Genomic DNA, 19,959 nt, shown 5'->3' on the forward strand with positions numbered 1-19,959 from the left:
AAAAGGGCAGGCTGTGTTTTCATAGAACAGTCCTTCTAAAGGAGAACTTTCTAGAAGCAACCTCACTTTGCATTAAACTACTAGTTGGTTACACTTTAACACTTACACCTCATTCTGACACTGTAAGGCAAAAAAGGTTCACACTCCTGTTTTACAGCTGAAGGAATGGAAGTAAAACCAAAACATTCATACTGAACAACACTCAAGCATAGATCAGCACATACTGCCTTTGTGACAAATGATGAGTTCAGTGCTAGCTGTGTTCTCCTTTCAGTGAAATAATTTCCTTCAGTTAAATGTGATAGTGTTTCTACTAAAGAGAATAGAAAACAAATACAGGCCTGTCGAGGAAAAGAGTCAGTATTAGTTGGGACCTAAAAATGCTGTCACTGAGCATTGCCCTGCTTGCCTAGGACTTTTCTAAGTTGTGCTCAACTGTAGTGTCTATTAGAATTTACTCACTGACATACAACCCGGAGGATGTTTTTGTTCTGGTCTGTCTTTGAGTCACAGCAGAAATATCACAGCCCACATCATCCATTCCTTCCACAAGTATTAGGGCAATTGGTGCGGTGCCCAGCACTCACGGGAAGCATATTTCGAGCACCTAATGCGAGGTTGCATAAAACCTGGTCCCTGACTTCATGGAACGGGCAGTCAAATGAGAGAGACGGACAGGCAAATCAATAATTTCCATAGAAAGTGACAAGTCCTCAGCTGGAGCCAGGCATGGGGTGCTCGGGGACTGCCAGCAAGGGTAATCGAAGCAGCGGAGGCAGTGGGAAAAGGCTTCTCAGCGGAGCTGACATCGAAGCTGCCCGGAGCAGAGTTTAACCGTCTCTCACTCCGACTTCAATTCCCAGCACCCAGGTGAGAAAGGACCTGCTCACCCTGCTTTTCTAAGTTCCTGACGCTGTCATGGCCAGATTTCTGTGCCTGGGCGCTATGGAGGGAAGAGAGGGGGGAAAGGGGAAGATGAAGAAGGGAGGGAGGGGGAGAGGGAAAGAGAAATGGGAGGGGTGAGGAAGAAGGTGGGGGACAGGTGGAGAAACAGAGAAATCAAAGAGCAGGGGCGCCTGGGTGGCTCCGTTCACGAAGCATCCAGCTCTTGGTTTCCGTTCGGGGGTGATCCTGGGGTCGCTCGTGGGACGGAGCCCCCAGCGGGTGTCACACCCCGCTGGACACGGCTTGCCATTCTGTCTCTCCCTCTCCCGCTGCCCCTCCCCCTGCTTACGCCCTCCCGCTCATTCTCTCTCTCTCTCTCTCTCTCTCTCTCTCTCTCAAATAAATCATTCTTTAAAGAAAAGAAATAGAAAACAAAGAGCAGAAGTTAGAACTTCATGGCAGGTTCCAGAAGTTGCTCGAGACTGCCAGAGGTAGGGAGGGCGACGGCCCCGCGCCCGAGCAGTCCGTGCCCCGCGCGCGCGCACAGTCGAATCCCCGACCACCCTCCCGCTGCGCCGAGCGCCAGCCGCGGGGCCGCAGACTCCTTCTACCCACGGGAGCTTCTGAGCCCAAAGCTCCCCCAGCCAGCGGGGTGCTGCCTCTCCCACCACTGAGGGCAGCAAAATGAAGGCGCAGATCCCTGTGCTCCCCCAGAAAAGGGGGCCAGACTCGCGGCCGTTCGCCCACGGGGCCCCCTCCACAGAGAAGGCACCAAGAGCCCCAAGTCTCCCGCCTTCCCAGAGCCGCGGCACACCTGGGATTCGTCCCGACCTGGGACTCTGCCAAGGCCCGGGGGCGGGGAAAGCGTCCACGGTTACCTTAGGTTGTCTTCTAGGGTCTCCTCATCTGAAGAGAAGGTCCCATTGCTGACTCTCCGGGGAGAGCGACTCTTATCCCCTGCCGACGCCTCCTGGGACGACGAAGGGTCTCTCTTTTTCCTCCGGCCGAACCACCTCTTCAAAGGCTGGAATCTGCCTCCTTTCTTCCTGTCTGCGGATGACAAGACAAACACACGCTGCCGTTTGCCAGCGCTGTACCTGGGCGAGAGCAAACTACCGCGGAGCCGCCGCCGGCCACGGGAGCTGGGGCAAAGGGCGGCCGGCGGAGGGAAGGAGCGACCAAGCCCGGTGCCAGCAACGTCAGGGCCAGCCCCTGGCTGGGCTCGGTCAGGCACAGACACGCCAACCGCCCCGTAAGTCTCCTGCCACCGCGCTCCCCAGAAGCACCTGCGGGGGGACACGGTGGGGGGTCCCGAGGTTCACGGTGGCCGCACAGCAGCCCCCGCACGTGCCGCACGAGGGTGGCCTCTGCGTTAGCAAAGCAGATGACCAGCGCCCTTCTCCACAGAAGCGGAGAAAAAAACGTAAGTCAGACACTTTAAAAAAATGCATCTACCTTTATATATATGTAACTTTCTGTGTGTGTGTGTGTGTGTGTGTGTGTGTGTGCGCGTGTGTGTCTTCTCCTGAGGATCACCCTGTTTTAGCTTTTGCAAGATACAGAAGGTAACTGCTGACTCTTGCCATAAGCTTTGCCCTCAATTCCCTCCATCCCTATATATTTCCAGTTTCTTTCTCCTGCCTCCTTTCAAAATCTACTACAAAGAGCCCCCAGAGGGCTGCTATGAACCAAAGTCTTTCCATATATCTCTTCACTCGTCGGGACCCGGGCTCAGGGCCAGCGTCTCTGACGGACATCCTCGGGGACACCGTTCGCTGCCCCTTCCTCAGTCACAAACGCATCCACGTCACTCCGCTCCTACCTCAGGGAAGAAAGCGGGTATCATCCTGCACCGGAAGAAGCATCTTTTCAGATCCTTCCTTTTCTTTAAGAAGTCATTTACCCAGTGGCCAATCTTTCTTTCTTAATTAATTATAGATTTACTTATCCACTTATTTATTGGAGAGAGAGAGATAGCAAGAGAGCGCATGAATGAGGAAGCAGCCTTCCCATGAACAGAGAGCCCGATGTAGGGCTCCATCCCAGGACTCTGGGATCATGACCTGAGCCCAAGGCGGATGTTGAACCTGAGCCACTCGGGCCCCAGCCCCACCTCCACTTTTTAAAAATCACTTAACACTTACTATGCACCACTGCTTTAAAAACTTTCCAATTATGAATCCGGTTCACAATGACCCTATGAGGTCAACATTGTTAACATTCCCATATTACAGATGAGGAGCCTGAGGCACAGAGAGAGGGACTGTCTTCTCTATGTTATGGGAAATGTATCTTTGAAGCTGGGGACAGGAGCTCTGAGGGAAAAGAAAAGAAAGCTTGCGAAGTGTATGGAAAAGTACCTGCACAACACACACACATATGGGTCCCCATCTGAGTATCAGAACTCCCGGACCTCTGCCGGCCAGAGTCTACAGAAAATTCTGGGTATAAAAATACAGTTAAAAATGTGCAAGGTAACCATCTCATTCTTTCTTGTGATCTTCAGTTCTGGCCTTTCTGAGTCAGAGTCTGAAGTGCGGAAGAAGTAGTTTAAACTACTTGGCCCTGGGCTGTGATGTAAGACACAAAGAAAGCAGACAGAACAGCGACCAGTCACAAAAAGACAACAGCCTGCTGTGGGATCCTCACTCTAGGTGCAAACAGGCCTTCAAACTTCAGTGGTCCCTAAAACAACAATGGGCTCTATCACACTTCAGAGGCAGGGGCACTTGGCCTATCAGATGCCTCCCGTCCCTAAGGCTTTGTGCTAAGGCATGCAGTCCTCAAACCAGACTTAAATTCTTTTCATTGTGTTTATTTTTTAACAGACAGTACCATGCTGTCTTGAGGATCACAGCTTTGTAATATAGCCTGAACTCAGGCATTGTGATGCCCCCAGCTTGGTTTTCTTTTACAACATTCCTCTGGTGATTCGGAGTCATTTCTGGTTCCATCCAAATTTGATTATTTGTTCCAGCTCTGTGAAAAACGTCAGTGGTATTTTGGTAGGGATTGCACTGAATGTATAGAGTGTTCTGGGTAGCACAGGTATTTTCACAATATTTATTCTTCCAATCCACGAGCATGGGATTTTTTCCATCCCTGTGGTGTCTTTCTCCATTTCTTTCATAAGTGTTCTGAAGTTTCAGAGTATAGGTCCTTCACCTCTTTGGTTGGGCTTATTCCTGGGTATCTTACAGTTTTTGGTGCAGTTGTAAATGGGATTGATTCCTTAATTTCTTTCTTTAGTCACATTGCTAGTGTGTAGAAATGCAACTGATTTCTGTACATTGATTTTATATCCTGCCATGTTAGCCAAACTGCAGAAGGAACCAAAATGTCCTTCAACAGATGGATTAAGAAGATTCAGTTGCTCTATACAATGGAATATTACTCAGCCATCAGAAAGGGTGAATACCTACCACTTACATCGATGTGGACGGAACTGGAGGGGATTATGCTAATGAAAAAGTCAATCAGAGAAAGACAATTATCATATGGTTTCACTCATATGAGGAAATAAGAAATAGTGCAGAGGATCATAGGGGAAGGGAGAGAAAACTGAATGGGAAGAAATCAGAGAGGGAGACAAACCATGAGAGACCTTTGACCCTGGGAAACAAGCTCAGGATTGCTGGAGGGGTAGTGGGTGGGTGGTGGGGCAGCTGTGTGATGGGCATTAAGGAGGGCACATGATGTGATGAGACTAGCTGTTACATGCAACTGACGAATTACTGAGCCTACATCTGAAACTAATGATGTACTTACTATATGTTCGCAAATTGAATTTAAATAAAAAAATAAAAGACAGGAAATGTGTGCAATACAGCTGAAATCATAATACTTAAAAATGGTGAAAACAAACGAAACAGATTGGAGGGTTTGATTTCAGAATGCTTATATGTTTTCAGTAGTTATGTATTTGGGAATATAAGCCAGAGATTTTCATGACACCTATTTCTGGTTCCCATCAATGGATAACTTTAAAAAATTATAATCCGTAGTCTTTGAAGACAATCAAAGAACATCAGGGCAGTGTTAAAAGAGCTGATCTCATAAAAAGGAATCAATTAAACATTTTAAATTAAAAAAATTCTCTAAGATACTACAGGTATCATTATATAACTGGTCTTTGGCACTAATGAAATAAATGAATATTTTCTCTATGACTGTCCAAAACTCGAAATATGTAACTGATACCTGGTTTCTAGATTTGGCAGCATTATTATAAATGGTGAAACAGTAATTTGTTTTACATTTCACTTATTTAGGAGGTGAAAGTCTTCCTATTTCCATTTATATTGATTGCTTTTTTCCCCACTGCAGAAATATCTAATCCCTAATTCTCTAATCAGAGATATTCTAAAAGGCCATAGCAAAATTCTAAATGTATCAGTTATGACATCATTATCCTTGGTCTGGGCCCACACATCTAGCTTTTAAGCTAAGCAGAGAATTTTAGATTACATCAGAATTTATGGATAGGGAAAAAAAAATCATCACTTGCTCTGAAGTCAAGGGGATTTGGTGGTATTCAGTTGTGCTGGAATCAAGGGAGTTAACTCTAATTAAAGATAATTATGGGGTGCTTGGGTGGCTCAGGTGGTTAAGCATCTGTCTTTTTTTTTTTAAGATTTTATTTATTTATTTGACAGAGAGAAATTACAAGTACACTGAGAGGCAGGCAGAGAGAGAGAGAAGGAAGCAGGCTCCCTGCTGAGCAGAGAGCCCGATGCGGGACTCGATCCCAGGAACCTGAGATCATGACCTGAGCCGAAGGCAGCAGCTTAACCCACTGAGCCACCCAGGCGCCCCAAGCATCTGTCTTTTTAAAAAAAAAATTTAAAAAATAAAGATAAATTACAGTTTTTTACATTAGTGATAAGTTACATGTGTATTTCTGTATGGTCAGGGGGCTGATATGGTTATTTGTATTGCTTCAGTGTCCAGAATGGTGGCAGCCACCATGTAACATTGGTCTGCACTGGTCATATTGTTGGGGAAGACAGAAAGTGAACAGAACTTGGAAGGAGCTGAATACGACGTTAAGGAAGGGATAAAGACAGCCTTGGGAGGACCATAGGATATGCAAGACTTAGCTGAGAGAACTTGACAGGTTTTACACAAGCCCACAATGGCCTCCCTCGGGATCCATCCGTAGAGCTGGCCCCATTCCAGGGCTGCTAGTGAACCAGGCACTCTGGCACTTTGTCCCACACACTTGGTGTGGAGGCAATCACTTGGCACGAGTACACATACATTATCTGGGAAGACGTGTCAAAGTCCAAATGTCAATGCACTTTTCAAGAATTACTTGGAAAAGGCCATTTCAGCAATGCCTTATTTATTATGGAAAAGGTAGAAGAACAGTAAAACCTACCTCAACTATCCTCCAAAAAAACCAAACCGTCTTGCCACAAGAAAAAGAGATTCTAGGCCTAAGAACACCAGTTTCTCTTTGGATGAGAAGTCAGAATGCAGAAGCTTACAGGTACACTCCAAAGTCTTAGTATTTGGTCATACCAGAGTTATAAAAAATAAATTTCCCCTCCTCATTTCCAAAATACATTTCCTGTCAGAAATATCTTTACATCTGAAATAAAATTTTAAAAAGTTTGTTTTTATTATTATTTTATTATTGATTGAGACAATTAATTAATTTTCCAGGATTAATTTTATGAAAAGGCTCAGTAATTACATTTAGGCCCACCTTACATTCTGAGAGCAAACCATAAGGAAACAACGTTAATAGGAAATGAAATTTTATAAATCAGAGAGGGAGTCAGATTTACTTGGTTCCACAGTTTTACTCTCAAAGTTTGGTATAACATCTCTCACATCAAAAAAGCAAGTAGCTAAATTTTGTGAAACATTTCCAATTCTATGGCACAACTATCATATGAAAACCTGAGCATGGGTCTACAAACATCCATTAGATACACTATTTTTTTTAAAGATTTTATTTATTTATTTGACAGGCAGAGATCACAAGTAGGCAGAGAGGCAGGCAGAGAGAGAGAGGAAGAAGCAGGCTCCCTGCTGAGCAGAGAGCCCCGATGTGGGGCTCCATCCCAGGACCCTGGGATCATGACCTGAGCCGAAGGCAGCGGCTTTAACCCACTGAGCCACCCAGGCGCCCCCTAGATAAACTATTTTATGATCAGTTTTTGACTGGGGCGGGGGGCGTGCTGTGTCTCCACAGAATCAACTGGATTGAGTGCACGGTCATCACTGGCAGCCATCTTCTTCATAGGTGACACCAACCCTTACGGTGAATATTTTTGTGTGGGTGGGACCTAAAAGATCAAAGCAGTTTGAACAACATGGTAAAGCAGAACACTTCTGCAACACCAATGTGAACTATTCTAAAATACAACTGCCATATATTAGAAGTATATATAGTTTAGCAAAGTCTTCTCCAACATTAGTGTATTTAAGATGGCATTTTAGAGTTTTATAACACAAATCTACTTTTATTGGGTGGTTGGGACATTGAGGGTAAAGGGAGAAGGAAGAAAGGTTATTCCTACTAAATTTGTTTTTACTGGCTGCAGCTCTAGTTAGGGGTTAAGTGTGTGGGCCCCAGAGGTCCGAATCTGGATCCCATCTCTTACTAGCCATGAGACATCTGCCTACCAGCCTCTCTGGAAATTTACCATCTTAAGTTTTAAGACTGAATTTATAGCAGAATAGGCAGTGGGTGCTATATCTTCTTAATATTTCAGCAATTTTCTGTTGCAGTTTTTCACATGAAAGAATCCATATACACACACAGACTGCTTCAGAGGTCACAGTGATTTTCATTCTTTAAGTACTGAATTGAATTAATTTATTTTCATCATCTGATAATCACTTTAGGGATTTTTTTTTCATTTAAAAGAGTGCACATTATCCATTATTTCATGGATATAATTACATGCCATTTGACGGCTGCATCATCATAATTGCTAGTTTATAGAGAAGATCCCAAAAATTAGAAATCACTGCTTAAGTCAAGCAAATCTGATTCATTTTCCATTTGTCATAAGGATGCAATTCTTACATATTCATTTCATTTCTAAACCTAACATAATAAATGTGTACAATTTATCTGCATTGGATTCATATGGTATGTTTCCAAATGAGAAACAGAATTTCCCTATTATAGTTCATTTTAAGCATCACAAATGTCTTGGGTCTGGGGTTTCTCAGAACGTGCTCTATGGTTGGTACCAGGTTCTTATTCAAAGGCCAGTATGTTTGAGATTCCAGGTAAAGTAAATTTCAGTATGTTTCTTTACTATGAGACCTTTCAGAGTCTCAATATGCTGGTATCATTATCGCTTTCCAAAAGAGCGGAGAATATGCGGATACCCTTTTGGTATCTGTCATGACTAGTGTTCCTCTGAACAGACCCTGGGAATCTCTGGTCTTCATTACTTCTTTCAAAAATCTTTTTTTAATTTAATTTAATTTTAAAGTCACCCCCACACCCAACATGGCGCTTTGAACTTCCAACCTGAGATCAAGAGTTGCCTGCTCTACTGTCTGAGTCAGCCAGGCACCCCCTCTTTCAGAAATCTTTTATTTTCTTTAGGTAACATATATTTCATATACACACCTCCCCTACAATCCAGAGCACAGTGACTGAAGCATTTTGGTTAAATAAACCTAATGTTTACGACGGATTTCAAGCATGTATGTGAATAGCATTTATTAGGACACGGTATACAGCAACTGTCTGAATCATTTAATTAAATTTCAAGGTAATTTCACAACATTTTCCCTAGGTCTGGAACATCAGAATACTTTTTTCTTTTGTTTTAAAGATTTTATTTATTTATTTATTTGACAGACAGAGATCACAAGTAGGCAGAGAGGCAGGCAGAGAGAGAGGGGGAAGCAGGCTCCCCGCTGAGCAGAGAGCCTGATGCGGGGCTCGATCCCAGGACCCTGAGACCATGACCCAAGCTGAAGGCAGAGGCTTTAACTCACTGAGCTACCCAGGCGCCCCCAGAATAATTTTGAGAAGAAACTGTTTGGTTAAAAATGATTACTAGAGGGGCACCTGGGCAATTCACTCAGTTAAGCATCTGACTCTTGATTTTGGCCAGGGTCATGATCTTAGGGTTCTAAGATTGTGCCTTGCATTGGGTTCCCGTGCAGGGCATGGATATTGCTTAAGATTCTCTGTCTCTTCCTCTCTTAGGGGAAAAAAAAAGATTACTAGAAGTACGGTGATCCACAGGCACTCGGTGGCTATCATATTTTTACTGCATCCAGTAATCCCAATACATTTTACCGAAGGAGTTGGCAACGTGTCAGGAAGGTCGCACGTCCGGTGCCATGTCATGGAAAGACTAAAGACTGAGATTCCGCTTCCAGAGAGGCGGGAAGGGGTATTACAGTGGCTGTCAAGTTACGTGAGGGAGGAAGGAAGTGTCTCCTTTTCTGGGGAAGCACAGAGGGAGGTAGCTATTTGCCTTGTGTTGATTCAGAAAATGAAGAGACAGGATCAATAATACTCTTTTAGAAGAGGGCAGAGGTTTCTGGAACAGACGGTGAGAGGCCCAGGGCTGCTGGTGACTGGCATTCACAAGTCAGGGGCAGGGAGTGCGGTGACCAGCCCAAACCAGGGAACACCAGGGCCTGCACACACTCATGTGGATGGGCTAGGGCATATGTTTGATACCTCTGAGGCAGGCCTGAAGTTTGGATTTGCTGTTTCCTCAGACAGAAATATCATCTTCTTCCTTCTCAACCTGATGAACTTCTATTAATTCTTTAAGACCTGTGCCCTTGAAGATTTTCCCAAGTCACCAAGCCCAACAATAACTGACACACCTGCCTCTGGCTTGCGTGTGCTTTGCTCACACTTCTGTGCTACACCATCTGTTATGAACTGACCTGCTGAACTGTGTCCTCTCAAAATTCATATGTTAAAGTCCTAACATCAGGTACCTCAGAATATGACTGTTTTTGGAGACAGAGTCTTTAAAGAGGTAATTAAGGTACAGTGAGGTCATTACATGGGCTGTGTTCCAATATGACAGGTGTCCTTATAAAAAGAGATTCGATTATAAAAACAGGACCATGGGAGGACACAAGGAGAAGATGGCTATTTACAAGCCAAGGAAAGAAACCTCAACACCAGCAAAACCTTGATCTTAGACTGCTAGCCCCCAGAATCATGAGCCAATAAAGCGTGGAGTTTAAGTCTCCCATTCTGTAGTGCTTTGTTATGCAGTCTTCGCACATTACAGTGTGCTAGTAAAGCGGTCACTTTGGATCTTCTGTGTCTCTGTGGTTTCACACCTTTACTCACGTACTCCTACCTGGATGGAATACCTTTCTGCCTTTACCCAGAGAACTCCCAGCTGTTCCCCCCAAATACATTCCAGGTGTCAAGATCCCTGGAAAGATGTCCTTTAACACTCTAGCCTGAGAGAATGACTCCATCCTCTGTTCATCTGAGCAGACGTCTACTCCAATACCACAGAGCAGGCTACAGCTCCCAGACTGCAAGGTCCCTGGGTACAGGGGCTGCGCCTTCTTCCTCCTATCTCTACGGCACCCGCCATGATGCCTGCACTCAGTAATACGCATCCACTGGTCCCTATCCCTTCGGGGCAAGTGTATCTTAGAAATCAGAACTTTTCCGATTATGTACATAAAGGTGTATTTAAACCCCAGTGAGGTCTATGACAGCATTTTATCATCAAATGCAGGATTTCTGAAAAAACATCTATATTCACCTTAAGTTTTGCTAATAAATAAACCTGTACCAAACTTCTAAAGAATTTTTGAGATTTTGAAAATACAGATAAAGGATGGTGATGTCTTTATGGAGTACAGTCGCTCCTGTATCACACTTGTTTTGACAATGCAAGCGTGTCCCAGGGTGATGGATCTACACTATCTCATCCATAAGAAACATGTGGCGAATGCAGAATAGTGCACCCAGTCGAAGGGAGGTTATGTAGCAAAATGCACACAGACACAAGTACCTCAAATATCTACCAGTCACCCCAGACCACCACCGTCTATGTTCGAAGACACACTCGCTCATTAACACAGGTGGTACCGCAGCCTTCTGTCCAATTTCGGATAACCTGCCTTCCCCTATCTCCTGAGAGCTCACAAGTCACAGCCCTTCCAATGGACGGGTCCGCAAGCAAACTTCGGGTCTTTTTTGAGGCTTTGTCCTATTTACTGTAGTACTTACATATTTCATTACCACTTAATATGTGGAAACCTGCTACTGTTTTTTATTAAGGTCCTATTCTTTTAAAATATGTCATTGATCATTTTCTCATGTGTTAATACACTATTTTCCCCATTAGACTTGGTTTTCATCTTATGATTTTACACAGCATGTTGATTTGGGGCAGTGTATAGGTGATATTATAGCAGTCCTGAATATAAATACCTATACAAAACCTACTGAATTATGTCTGTACTTAACCCAGGTCTAGGCAGGGACCTATGAATTAAAATCACAATGACCTGGCAGGTTTCTTGAGCCTGCTATTTCTCAAAACCACATCAGTTTTTCAATTTTCTGTTTTTCCTACTGATCTGTCTCAAAAACTCCTTTTTTTTTTTTTTTAAGATTTTATTTATTTATTTGACAGCGGAGAGATCACAAGTAGGCAGAGAGGCAGGCAGAGAGAGAGGAAGGGAAGGAAGCAGGTTCCCTGCCGAGCAGAGAGCCCGATGCGGGACTCGATCCCAGGACCCTGAGATCATGACCTGAGCCGAAGGCAGCGGCTTAACCCACTGAGCCACCCAGGCGCCCCTCAAAAACTCCTTTGACATGTCTTACAACAATTCACAAGCAACACCAAATAATATTTAGAAATAGTAACAGAGGCAGACATGATTGCTAATGTGAAGCCTCAGTGTCTGGCCACATTTCTCCCACATGCTAGAAGATGTGTGGGTGCTGCTTCTTTTGACTGCCAGATTATGCCTCTTGAGTTTCAGAGAGTGCTGTGAGTAAAAAAATCAGGCTGACTTTGAGTGGGAAATATTGGCAGGGAGAGCCACCTGCTACCTTACCCTGCAGATTTAGTGCAGTAGGACAAAAGCTTTAGGGACATCAGAGGCTATATTGATCAGGATTTTTTTTTTTGAAGATTTTATTTATTTATTTGACAGACAGAGATCACAAGTAGGCAGAGAGGCAGGCAGAGAGAGGAGGAAGCAGGCTCCCTGCTGAGCAGAGAGCCCGACGCAGGGCTCAATCCCAGGACCCTGGGATCATGACCTGAGCCGAATGCAGAGGCTTTAACCCACTGAGCCACCCAGGCGCCCCATTGATCAGGATTTAATTAGAGAAACAGAATTAGTAGGAGATAGAGGCAGAAATGTGTGTGTGTGTGTGTGTGTGTGTGTGTAAGATGTAGTAAAGGATTTACTGCAAGGAATTGGCTTACACCAGGCAGTGGCTGGCTAAGTAAGTCTGAAATGCACAGGTCAAGGCTTCAGGAAGGGCAGGCAAGAATTCATGAGCACGGATTGAAGATGCTGTTCACAGATGGAATTTCTTCTCTCAGGGAAGCCTTAGTCCTATCTTTAAGGGTCCTGTCTTTCTGTCTATCTATCTGTTGAGAGGGAGAGAAAGAATCCCAAGCAGACTCCACGGCCAGTGCAGAGCCCAGTGCAGGGTTCAATTTCATGACCTGAGAATACAACCTGAGCTGAAATCAAGAGTCAGACACGTAACTGACTGAGCCACCCAGGCACCCCAAGTCCTTTTAATTTATTGATTCAGGCCCACTCAGATTCTCTTGAATAATCTCCCCTACTTAAAGTCAATGAATTATGGACTTTCATTACATCTACAAAGTACCTTCACAGCAACAGTTCAATTAAGCAGTATTTCTGTTTGATTAAATACCTACGGATTATGGCCTAGCCAAGCCAATCCCACATCAAAATGATCATCACGCCCCGGGCCACAAGGGTGGCTCAGCTGGTTAAGTGTCTGATTCTTGATTTCAGCTCAGGTCACGATCTCAGAGTCGTGAGATGGACCCTGCATCGGGCTCGGCACTCTGAGGGAGTCTGCTTGAGATTTCTCTTCCTCTCCCTCTGCCACTCCCCCTGCTCATGGATGTACTTTCTAAACAAATAAATAAAATCTTTAAAAAAATTATCATCACACCCCACCCTATGTCAACCTGGCACTCATATACATCTCCTTTAACCATATTTAATCTCCAAATAAAGTCAGTAATGAAGTCATCCTTCCACTACCATGATACAGATAGCTCACACACATTTGAAAACACACAAACCTGCTCCCCAGAAGAGGATGTGAAGTTCTTGAGTAATGGTTACACTTCTCCTATAACTTACATACTGAGGTCTAATGCTATTATTAATACATCTTGCATTAAAGGATAAGGAGAGGGAAAAATAAATTTGGTTGGTATATATACAACCATATTCATAACAAAATAAGGAAGAAATACCCATAACTATGAGTCCTTGTTTTAGCAACACGCCACGTGGTCATAGCTTTCGTTATATGTAGATGTATATTTACATGAACACGTTTATGTAATCTTCCTATGTAATCTTTGTAGCCATCTCGTGTCACTACCTATTCCACATCCTTTTGTCCTTGGCAAGGAACTCGGCTGGCTACGGTTCTTTGCCTGGGAAGGTGACACAAACCTACATTCCTTCAAACATGGGCCATTAGCTGTCCTGAACTGGATTGCTGAAGTTTTCAATTACTCCACAGGACCCAGAGGTGCTAGAAGATGCCATGAAAGACCTCCTATATTCCAGACATACTCTTCCTTACCTCTATTGTACAGTAGCAGCACAATTTTCCCTTGGTAGTCAGGATCAATCACTCTGGCCAGTACAGTTACCCCTTCTTCATCGAGTCACAGAGAGGCATGAGGGAGTCCCAGAGGCTGGGTGACAGTCTCAGTTACTGGTTCAATGGAATCACTGTTGTGTTCCCCTGTGGAAGCACTCCTCCTCCCACTGCAACTAAGAACGCTAGACAAGCAGAACCTAAGGTCAAGGGAATGGCAAGTGAAAATTTTCCTAGCGGGTTACTAGGGGTAATAGTGGAACATTTCTATTTCTAGCCCTTTATTCCTAAACCCATGGAGCCAAGCTGTGAGAGAAACAGTCTCGGCCCTAGTGTTGCCCCTAGCTGCCACCGCAGCTGAGACTTCTAAAGCCCATCCCACCATTCCATCAAGCCAGCCGCTTCAGAATGATGGGAACATGGTGAGACCAGTGAATTCCATGAACTATCAAGTTCCTTGCTCAGAAGGGATGTCTGGGTCAAGTACCATTATAGCAGGTAAATCCACAGATGACAGTTTTGGCAGAAGCACTGTGTGCAAAAAAGGAAAATCCATGTCCAGAGTTAAGTGTCTGTTCTAGTAAGAACAAAGTGCTCCTCCTTCCATGATAGAAGTGGCCCAATGTAATGAATCTGTAGGTAGGTAACTGTTTATCCAAGGGCATGGTGCCGTACTGGGGACTCAGTGCAGGTCTCTGTTGGTCTTGACCGGTGGAAGTCAGTGTTGCTGAGCTCACGTATAACTTCCATCCCTGCCACTACTGCATTTACAGGCTCAGTGAGAAGCAGATGGGGAAAATGTGTCGTCCTATGCACCTGGTTATCAAAATCCTCCTGAGGTCATACTTTAGTTAGCGTTTACATGGGACATGACTATCCTGCAATCTTTTGCCCATTCAGAGAGGTCTACCCACCTCTTTGTCACCGATTTTCCAGTCATAATCCTTCCAAGTCTCTGACCATCTAAACCACTGGCTACTTATTACCAATGGACTGTAATAGACTTGTACCTCTGGCCATTCTTCCTTATAAGCAAAACAAACAATCAGAAGTACTGACTGAAGTTCTGTCCACTGGGAGGAGTCCCCTTCACCACTGTCCTTTGGGGCTATCTCGGAATGGGGCTGCAGTAGGACAGCTTTTGAGTGGAGCCTTAGTATTATGCAAAATATCCATAATCCAGAACTAAGTTTTCTCTTCCTCAGTTAGCTAGTTGTAGGGATCGCCCCATGAGGCCATAGGAAAGGGATGAGAGAGAAGGCAGTTTAGCAGGAATGGGGACCATGGGTCATCAGGCCACTTCTTCCTATAACTTTGTGCTTTATGGGCCTGCTTGAACCTGATCTTGCATATTCTACTTCCTTTTGATAATGGAATACTGTGCACACCCAGCCTTATGGATTGGTGGGTCAGACAACACCCAGGTCATGAGGGGCAGCTCAGGTCACATGGTAATTTGGTGGTACATGATGAAGTGTTCAGCGGCTATTAAGCCAAAAGCTGCCTACCCTTAGCAAGCCAAAAGCCATTTCTCAAAAGACACGGAGTCCATCTGCAGAGGATAGTAGGGTTTTGTCCCCAGATCCCGAGTGCTTGCTGTGATTCCTAGAGAGCCTGCCAAAGGCTCTACACAGTCTCCCTCTCAGTCAATGACACTCAGGCACTGTCGGACCTACTGGACCTGCTGCACCAAATGGCGGAGCAGCTGGCATGGCAGCCCAGGCCCGTTACAGAACCTTCTCTTGTTCTGGGCATTACTCAGAGTTAGCAGAGTTTTGGTCACTCAGTAAATGGCCACACACAGAAGAGAAACATGCTGCCTCCCAAAACCAGAGACCTCCTAGGTGTTGTGCCTCTTTCTGGTGGCAGAACGGGCCAGATGCAATGACTCACCTTTGACCTTAGGAGAGATATCACGACATGCTCCAGACCACTAGACCTCGAGAAACTTTGCTTATGTGAAAGGCCCCTGAACTTCAGTGCAATTTATTCCCCATTCTCCGGCATGAAAGGGGCTTACTTTCATGCCTAGAGTAACCAAACTATTCTAGTACTCTAGTAGCTCCCTCCTGCTCACCAGATCCCAGCACCATGCTTACACGTCTTCAGCCTCTCTGACATTCTTACGTGTCAGTGATTTCTGTGAAAAACAAGCTGATTTTTAAAAGATGCAGTATCTTGGTTTGGTACTTTTGTACTAGTAACGATGTCAAAGTCTGTGTGTCTTTACATCAATACCTTCATTAAATTGAGAGCTGGGTGGCACTCATAAACCAGAAATAAGCCCTAAAGAATGTAATGTTTGTTGAGGACTGTTGAGTAGAGGACATTTAGGAACTTGGGTGGTTGTGACTGGCTTAACTGTGAATGAGTTCAGTGGTTAGATAGCTGGAAATCGTGACAAAAACTATAGTAATTACTGATACAACCCAGACTCAATAAAGGTTAATGAAATAGTTATTTAGTTACAGATGACAGAACGATTTGATTCACTAATATATTTTTTTTAAACCTAGGGGCAGGTACAATCTCAGTTCCTGCTAGACAGTGTTTGGGGTTGAATTCTCAAACCATGCCTGAATATGTAAAAGTTCTTAGAAATAAAGGACAGAAGCCACTAGTTCTACTATGTGAGCAACAGTTCTTAATAACTTAGCCAAAATTCCTGCTGTGGCACCAGTGGCAAGTGGAACAAGGTCAAAGTGACGCTAACCTGTCGTAGACCCACCAGGCAAAGTGCTTATTGCTTACGTGGATGAACTATGAAAAACAGACCTCAGGGACAGCAGAATGAAACCATGAGTGTTCAGATGGTCTAAGAAACAAATAAGAACCCACCTGGTCCTCTGTGCCTATCTGTAGATAGAGCTGCCTTGTTATCATTTCTGAAAACAGAAAAAAAAGTTGTTTTAAAAGAAAAAAAAAAAATCTAGTCATCTCAGTGTTCCAGTCTGTGTCAGCAGTCCTGTCGGGCTGTTCTTCCTTGGTCTGAAACCCATTCTCTTGTGCTAATATTAAGTTTATTTTGCTCCTTATTCTGTTCTCATTGGCAGCACTAGGCAGGGACAACACAGTTCTTTGAGAATCACTGTCCTCCCCCCAGATTTCTCATTCTTAGACTAACTCTTGGACAACAACCCAGACAGGTAACAGACTCACTCTGGCATTGCCCTATTCTAGGGAGGGGGAAAAAACAACAACAACAACAACAACACAACAAAAAAAAACCCACTACCAGTTTTGTAGAACCTTCCCATTAATTCATACGCCAGACATTGGTGAAATAAATGATGATCCAATTTGGAGATGGCAAGGGTCATGATTTAAATTTTCACTCTTGGATGTGATATCTCTGACTAGTAACCACTGGGTCTGTGTGATGTGGGAGTAGGGGAGAAAACCAAAGCTGTCCCTTGTCCTTTCCTGGTTGGGAATCACTTTTGTGAGGTAATCTACATTCTGTAGTGACGTTGTCCTAGAAATGCTAATGTTTGCCATACAACTCACTGTCCGAAGTGAGACGCTTCAGGGAGTCACAGGAGCTCCACAACTAACATCAGGAAACCTGCAAAGGTCGCTCCCAAACCACAAAGATTGTGGCCTGAATTTTGTTATCTAACTGCGGCCCCTCTGGGCAAATATTGCTGCTTGTCTGCCCATTTTAGCATCACCGAGTCCGACTAGTGGCTAACACTATGACATTTTTGTTCACTGTTTCTTACCAGAGGACAAACGGTCTTCACTTCAAGAGGTTGTGTGAATATGGTGAAGTGAGCCTCAGAGTCTTGAAGATGTGGGCTTATTTAATCACCTCTGCTATATACTAGCTTCCTGAAACCACAGCTTCCACATCTATAAAATGAGGTGACTAAACCATATGCTATCTAAGGTCCCCTCCCCTACCCACAACCATTCTAAAATTCCATGAACTCTTTCCTTAAAAAGTAAGGCAAGCTCATAAAATTTGTAACTCTTTTCATAAGCTACCTATTAATTATGTTTTTTCTAATTCCGGTTTGTCCCTAAATGATGCTAGTTTTGTTAACACCGTGTCTATTTAGCAAAATGAAGGACGTCTTGGGCTTGGGAGAGGCAATGACGTAGTTTACAAGTTGGTAAAAGAGGACCAAATCATTCCTTCTGTTTGTGTCAGGATCCAGGTCCTTATTGCTAGGAATGACAATGGTGATGGAGAAGAAACCAAGAACTTGAATTCCCAACCTCCATCACGCCATTGCCATCCTGAGGTCTGACTCAGCCAAGTTTTCTAAGAAAAGTGACCCATGTGTGAGCCTCAGATCAGAACAGAATGCCTTTCTGATTTTCTTGGTATCCTATATATTCAGGAATGTATGCCCTCCCTGGACTCTCACCTCACCTAATATACCCTACAACTTTATATGCTGTCTATTAAACTCTGCCCATCTATGGCAAAGCCATACTATCGTGTCCAGCACAAGTCAGTGCTGTCTCTGCGAGGGCCCTGTTTCCACTGTGTTCAGTGCAGAGCCCAGACCACGACTGATGAACAGTTACCATAGACCTCCTATGTACAGAGCACTGAACCAGCCCTGGCACAGCACAGGAACTCTTGGGTTTCTGACACCTGCTAGTACTCAAAATTTAGGAGAGTAAGTTGCTTTTCAAAATTCACAAAGTTTTCAAGATTCTGGCTCCTATGAGAAAAAGCTGGAATCTAACTAGGAGAAAAACCATGGAGCAGCTAATGAGGCTCTCTCTACCCGAAGGTCCAAAGGGTCTAGTCGTAGTGTCGGGGTCGAGAAGGTGGTATGTGTTTTCCCTTGAGGCATGGGAAGCCCAATGAGGTTTGGACTAAGGGGAATCCTCAGGCTAGTGTCTTTCAAATAACGGGTGACAGCCTATTCAGCAGACCCTCCAGTCAATGCAGTGGGCCATGACAAGGGTTCTTTAAGACTAAGCAGAAAAGAAGAGAATAATGTGGAATACAAAATGGGAGTGAGCTTGAGTTTACTAGTTTGTTTCTAGTTTACATGTGTGTGTGTTTATGTGTTTTTAGACACAAATTTATATACACATATGTTCTGATATGAAATAGTTCTTTGTCCAGGTCAAGTAAAAAATATCTCAGAAATGCTCATCAAGAGAAACTGCCACACTTCCCAGTGAGTTAGACGTTCAGATGCAAGAGTCAGCAATGGTTCATTAACACAAGCCACTGCATACATGGCAGTCACTCTGGCTAAAGGAAGCCGGGAAACCCGTACTGTCACAAACAAGCAGAGAGCGGCCGGAGCCATCAGTCACTCGGTGTCGCCAAAGCCAGAGCTGCTGTGCCCTGCTGTCACAATCTCTCCTTGGGCTTGGATCAGTCTGTTTCTCAAGCACTAAAACTATCTCAGAGTTGAACAAAACCTCCCACTTTTTTTTTTTTTTAAGATTTTATTTATTTATTTGACAGACAGAGATCACAAGTAGACAGAGAGGCAGGCAGAGAGACAGAGGAGGAAGCAGGCTCCCTGCCAAGCAGAGAGCCCAATTCGGGGCTTGATCCCAGGACCCTGGGATCATGACCTGAGCCGAAGGCAGAGGCTTTAACCCACTGAGCCACCCAGGTGCCCCCAAAGCTCCCACTTCTTAATTAAAGAAGGAAGCTTTATTAAACCTGAGATTCTATGCCTGCTGAGCTTGGTATGGGGTATAACTTAAAAATTCATAATGGGGGGCATACCTTTAAAAAAGTACTCTGCTTTACCTTTGACAGACCATTCCTGCAATATAAAACTTCAGGCAGGAAATAGATCTGTGCACTAGATTCATTTCTGCTAAATCATGTTACTTAATGCTTTTCAAGCGCCTTTCTTTTTTTTTTTTTTCTTTTTTTTTTTTTTAAAGATTTTATTTATTTATTTGAAAGACGGAGATCACAAGTAGGCAGAGAGGCAGGCAGAGAGAGAGAGAGAGGGAAGCAGGCTTCCTGCGGAGCAGGGAGCCCGATGCGGGGCTCGATCCCAGGACCCTGAGATCATGACCCGAGCCAAAGGCAGCAGCCCAAACCACTGAGCCACCCAGGCGCCCCTCAAGCGCCTTTCATACAACAATTTCAAGGAGTTGGGAATGATGGTGAAGTCGCTACCTGCTTTCCATATTATATTGGAGAAGCTAAGCTAGTTGAACAAGGTCAGATGCCAAGAGTAAAGAAAACAGGTCTCCGTATGTTGAGCCTGATCTCCAGCCATGTAGCTAGACAGGCACTCAGGTCAGAAGGCAGACTGTTGCAG

At 44.4% G+C, this 19,959-nt stretch overlaps 1 protein-coding gene across 4 annotated transcripts in view; it reads right to left on the bottom strand.

Moving 5' to 3' along the window:
• Positions 1–19,959, bottom strand: part of CRACD (capping protein inhibiting regulator of actin dynamics) — a 272,503-nt gene that overhangs the window by 51,992 nt on the left and 200,552 nt on the right. For all 4 annotated transcript variants that reach the window (XM_082728635.1, XM_082728636.1, XM_082728634.1 and 1 more), the window contains exon 4: positions 1,764–1,935. The gene's annotated coding sequence lies outside the window, so the exon portion shown is untranslated. The remainder of the gene's footprint in view (positions 1–1,763; positions 1,936–19,959) is intronic.

This window comes from Mustela nivalis (assembly GCF_964662115.1).
Source record: "Mustela nivalis genome assembly, chromosome: 4".
Taxonomy (NCBI): domain Eukaryota; kingdom Metazoa; phylum Chordata; class Mammalia; order Carnivora; family Mustelidae; genus Mustela; species Mustela nivalis.